Source organism: Chlorocebus sabaeus, chromosome 9 (assembly GCF_047675955.1).
Source record: "Chlorocebus sabaeus isolate Y175 chromosome 9, mChlSab1.0.hap1, whole genome shotgun sequence".
Lineage (NCBI taxonomy): Eukaryota > Metazoa > Chordata > Mammalia > Primates > Cercopithecidae > Chlorocebus > Chlorocebus sabaeus.
In genome coordinates, this window is record NC_132912.1 from 74685461 (window position 1) to 74691973 (window position 6513).

Genomic DNA, 6513 nt, shown 5'->3' on the forward strand with positions numbered 1-6513 from the left:
TGTATTTTTATAGTCATATCTGTCACTTTGTGGCAGTTATCTACCACAAAATCCCAAATAAATAGACACCACACACACAGAAGCATATCCATGCGCACACATACACAGCTGTCAGAGGTCATGAGAGTGCTTAATGAACACCTTGACTCCACTGCCCAGACTCACCCAACACGAGATGCCTGCATCGCAGTGTTATTCTAAATTGATGTCAGTGCATTAGGCAAAATAGTGTGGTTCAATTTTCTTTGCATATGAAATCTACTGCTCATCTTTGAGTCCTCACAAGTCCCATTTCCTTTATCAACCACCTCCATGATCTAATTATCATGACCCAAAGAGTCACACGTCCTAAAACTCTCTCCACTCTTGGCCTCCTTCCTGCGCTTTGGTTTTCCTTGAATTTGCACGTGTCCCGTTATATCACGACCTGTTGGTTTTCCTTAAAAATCCTACTCCACACTCACCTCCTCTCTGATTTACTTCCTCTCTGACTTACTTTTTATAAACCTTAACTTCTCTTTTATTTTGTTCATCTATTTTAGTGCTCAGATATACTATGCTGTTTACATTAAAAATTTTATCTTTGAAAAACATTCTGATACCTATCTGTCTATCCACATGATAAACTCTGGGGATAAAGTGGCACGTAGGTTAAAAAAAATGACATAGTGGATTGTAAGACAATTAAAATTTGTTGTGCCTTTCTGTGAAGGCATTATACATCCCATCTTGTCGAATTTGGATGGAATGTAAGCCCCTATAATGTGTGTCATTTCCCGGCAGAAATTTTAAAAACCAGCCAGTGGTTTACCATGCTTCCTCTATCACAAGTTTAACCAGATAAAGAACGATCATCACATTAGGTATTAGAGGGAAGGTAACTTGTCAGAGTTGTAGCTGAGAGAGATAGATGTCTGTGTGTGTGTGCGCGCACGCGTGCGTGCGTGGGTGTGTGTTAATATACATATATAAATATATTATATACATATAAATATATATTACATGTATAAATTAATATATTAAAATTCTTGATCTTAAGCCTCTGATATCTGGTCTTCTTTATTACTTAGCTAACCAGTCCAAACAGATACAAGTAAGGAAGAGCAAAGTGAGCAAATTCCTCTACTCTTCGAGAAAGACAAAACATGGCCAAGCAAGTAAAACCACTTAAGAAATAATTTCTTATTGATGTTAAAATAACATGTTTAAATTGTGATGGAAAAGTATGGAGAAGCAATGAAAGTAAAATTTTATAGAGAAATGCTGAAAAGGGAAAAAAATATGCTACCTGGAAGTATTTATTAGTTAATTGAGATTCATGTTAATGACAATTAAATATAAACAGTGAAAGCTTCAATATCACATTGTTTTATAATGAAAAGCAAATTATAAACAAATTTTTGTTTGAATGAAATAGACAGTAGTTGTGTTCTTTATGACTGTTCAAGCAAAAGTGTTTTTCAAAATTATTTAGAGATGAGTTATTTCTCTAGCACAATCAGACTCTGCCTTGACAAGTATTGAGGTTTAAAAAAATGTGTCTTTCAGAAAGCTGTTAGCATTTTTTTCTGTTTCCTTAGAGTATTTTTCTTTGAATTGGAGAAATTATGAAACTAAAGAGAAACATAACCATCTCTATAGCAATGAATTAAAGAGAGATAGTAAATTTCTTAACTCTCATATCTCTAAACAACTCTGTACCAATTTCTGACCTTTTCCACTGAAAGCAAAAAGCAGAAGAAAATGTGTAGGTGGGGTAAGGTGAGATTCCAACGTGAATTCTAAAGGAAGAACAGTAAAAACAGGGTCTATTCTTGGTTTATTTTAAAAATAAAGCCTTGTTCAACTAATTATCCCTTTGAATATTGCTTTAATTAAGGATGACAATAGCTCAGACAGAGGATGTCATGATCCTTTCAGTATTAAGCTTTAATTTTTCCATTTCTTTCTGATTAACATGGCTTCATTCCAAAATGTATAAAGCATGGGGGTGGAAGGAGTAAGAAAATGACTCTCCAGAGATAACTTCTGATAACATGTTGGTCTATATTTTTCAAACATTTTATGTCCTACCTCCTTCCCACTTCATTCTTCAAAGGAAACTGGCTGAGCATAATCCTTTATAATTACTGTTTTTCCCCTAATAAAGAATATCGTGGACAATTTCACATGTATGAAAATACAGATTTACATCAATGTATATAGCCACATAATCCATGATATATTTCAACTATCTTCTATGCATTTACCTGCTCTAAGATTTTGAAAAAGAATACTTTAAATTACAAAAAGGCTAATGCATTCATTCCCTATCTTTCAAAGTGGTTGTTTGAGCATATTTGGAGGACAGTGTAGATTATATCCTAATGCTTGACATTAGAAACACAAGGAGGAAGTGAGAAATTACGTGGTTTAATTTATTTACTCACTTATTCTTTTACTCAAAAAATGTTTATTTGAGTGCCTTCCACTTGTCACAGGATGTTCTATGTGCTCAGGATAATAAATAAGACAATGCCAACAAAACTTCTATCTTTGTGTGGTATCAGGGAGAGATAGAAAATGATAAATATTTTAGGTGATGATGTCTAGGATGGGGGAAAAAAAAGAAAGGGAAAGAGTTCATGTGCATCTAGGAAAAGAATATTCCAGGAAAATGGAAAAATACAATGCCAAGGCCCTGAGGTGGGAGCTTGTCTAGAAAGGAAGGCAGTAAGATTGGAGGGGAGGTGAGTGAGAAGAATGGTAGGAGATAAGGTCTGAGGTCAGACTCCGCAGGGTCTTGTAGACCTTTGGCTTTTTTTTCTGGATTAAGAGAGAATTCACTACAGGGTGTTGAGTCAAAGAGTGATCTAATCTGGCTTATGTTTTAAAAGGATCACTCTGACTACTGTGCTGAGAATAGACTGAATGGGGACAAGGACAGAGACACAAAGACAAGTGAGGACATTCTTTCAATAATCTATATTAGACATTACGGTCTTTAGATCAGATGAAAAAAGAGGTGAGCTGATGGGGTTTGATGATGCGTCACTAGCACATGGTGAATAACGTGAGAAGGCTGGGCTCATCACAAGGTTTCCAACGTGAACACTGGAAAAGTAGAACTGTCAGTGATTGCTCTCAAAAAGAAAATAGGAGAAGAATGTTTCAAGATGAAGATAAAGAGTTCAGATGATAAATATCTGGAATTTGATATAAAGTTTGAGCTAGAAATACAATTTCTATATTCATCAGGGTATAGATGGAATTTAATACCATAAGATGGAATTGGATTCCCAAAGAAGTGAATGTAGATAGAAAACATTAAATTTTCAGTCCTCCATTTTCTGGAAGCTGTGGAAATGAGCAGAAACTAGATGATAATAAATACAATGGCCAGTGAGAAAAACAGAAAATAAGAAATGTATGTATCCTGAAAGTCAAATGAAGAAAATATTCCAAACACGAAGAAATGATCAACTGTGTTAAATTCTGGTGATTTACTTTAAAAAGTGGCCATTGAGACTAGACAGGACTATGTAATAACATAAAGACATTAATAAAAACAAATACAATTTGAACACCTGATGAATACCAGGCAGCTATTACTTCTACGGAAGACTCAGGCCTAGGTAATATCTGTTTCCTACTCCTAAGAATATAAAAACTGAGAGCTAAAGATAAGTATTTAGAGGAAAAAATTATATATATATATGTATAATGTATTTGTATTTAATATTATATAAATTATTTTATATATAATTACGGCTTATAGTATGAGTGGAATTGGAGCGAATATGAGTTCTGTTACATGGATCAGTGTAAGCAATGACAGAGAGGATTAAAGAACATGACATTCACAGAATAGGTGTAAAGGAACTACATAAAGCATCCTGCTTCTTTATTCTCGATTCACTCTCAATTCATTCTTCATTCTTGTCACAAGCGACTTTTGAGTTAATGGTAATAAAGCAGGCTGTGAACCAACAAGAAATTGACAAAGTCATAGTTATTCTGTAAATTAATAACAGTCTTATCTGTAAATTATGTGTACATGGTGTGATTTTAACAAAACCAAGGAATAGAGCTCATCCAACCCAAGAAATGGAGTTTTTTGTAATGGAGTCTTTGAAAATTTATTATAATCATTTTTTATTTTTCAGTTTCTCCAAATATATATATATTTTATATATATTATATATATATTTTTATATATTATTTATATATAATATTATAATATATAATAATTTATATATAATATATAATATATTATAATATAATATATAATAATATAATATAATATATAATAATATATAATATATATAAATTATAATATATAAAATATATATTATTTATATATTATTTATATATATTTTTATATATAATATATTTATTTTATATATATATATATTTTTTTTTTTTTTTGAGACAGAGTCTCTCTGTCGCCCAGGCTGGAGTGCAGTGGCCGGATCTTAGCTCACTGCAAGCTCCGCCTCCCGGGTTCATTGCCATTCTCCTGCCTCAGCCTCCCAAGTAGCTGGGATTACAGGCGCCCGCCACCTCGCCTGGCTAGTTTTTTTTGTTTGTTTGTTTTGTTTTGTTTTTGTATTTTTTAGTAGAAATGGGGTTTCACCGGGTTAGCCAGGATGGTCTCGATCTCGTGATCTCGTGATCCGCCCGTCTCGGCCTCCCAAAGTGCTGGGATTACAGGTTTGAACCACCGCGCCCGGCTCTCCAAATATTGTTAACTTGTGGTTTGAGATCCACTAATTTCAAACAGCTTATAATCTAAAGCAGTATTCAAATCAAACACAGCAGAAGCATAGAACATCTACCTAAATGAGATTTCCCATGAGGCTTCACTAAAGAAATTTTCTCCTATGGAGATTGGCCTTGCAAGATAACTCAAAGAATATGACTGTCTTTATTCTCCATTCTGTTTCTTTCTAATTTCTCTGTGCCTCTCTCCATACAAGGAAATTGTACTTAATCTTCTCCCTGCGGAGAAAATACTACAGGTGGGTGCTACCAAGAGGGATCTCACCTGAGGGAAGGCTTGGCTATAGAGCAGCTAAAACCCTGCAAATCATTGATCTGGCCATTGGATGTCATCAGTGTTCTATGGAGCACCTGGTGAGCGAGTTCTGTGGCAGGGAACATTATGAGTTAAAAGCAGCAATTTGTTTATTGCTTTGATGGTATGTTGGCATATCTCTCAGTTAAATGGTGTGGAAATAGTAACAAATTTCACTTTTATTAGGCATTATTTTAAGATATGTACTAATAACATTTTCTAAAAACAGAAAGTTACATACCATGAGACTGAAAGTGTAATTTGACAGACCTAATTTTGAAATTATGCCAGTTGCCAATACAAATAGACCAAATAAGCAAATTATGTGGCCAGAGCTTTTATTATGTTCTTTCTGTTGATCGAATAGTGCTGAAAATACATGACGATTTTTTTCCCTACCACTTCCAGGAATGTGATTCCTAACATTGGACATTTTGTGAAATGCAGGTATATCCAAAACACTTATTTTCCCTGTTTTCTTCAACATTCGTAAAAGTATACTAGATACAGAGGGAAAACATCTAGGATTAATGGAATACTATTATTCAAGTAAAAACTTTAATCAATTCATGGAGATTTTTAGCTATTAAAGTTTACTAATGTTTTTCAAAATTACTATTTACACTATACAAAATGACGCTTTGACATAGTCCACTGTAAAAGAATTCAAACAATATTAAGTAGTTAAACTAAAAATTAAAAGCTCCTTTCTATTGAGACACAATCACCATCCTTCTCCAACCCAAATGTTCCACATCTTTCTCCTCTTTTTTAGAGGAGGCCGTTGTTAAAAGTTTGTGTATGGCCTTTGGGCATTTTTCCATATACTTATATCTGTATCTATACAACTTTTAAGTGATTTAAGACATTTGAATGTAGGTAAAAATATTAACATGGAATAAAGTCACAGCAGTGCCAGAGCAGCAGGTCTGTATGGGTAGAACAATGAACGGGAAACCAAGTTTAAGTTTATCCTCATGTCATGTCTTGGTTATATAGGGTTGGAGCCAAGATTTACAGTCTTAGACTTTATTCTGTTTAATAACACAAGCCTTCCCTTCAAGTCTCTCAAGGTCTTTATAGGTACCAAGGAGACATATAAATAGAGAGTCAAGTTAACATTGAACTTCAGTTTGCTGGAAGAGTTTGTCTTCATTAGGGAGTGCTAGCACATTAACAGGTTAATAAATTTTGATTTCTTTTCATCACTTCTGTTGTTATCAGATTAAAAAATAGTATTATACTTTTGTTGCTGTAACAGCCTTTAATAAGGACTAACTGATCTGTTTTTGCTCAGTAAATAAGCCATTAGATAACACACAGGAGGTCAACAGGGACAGAAGTTAAAGAATCTTGCTCTGCCTTCAGCAGTATCCATCGCAAAAGATTAATAACATCACAAGCTATTTTTTTAATTATGGCAAAAAATTATATGAATAAAAATTTACACAAAATTT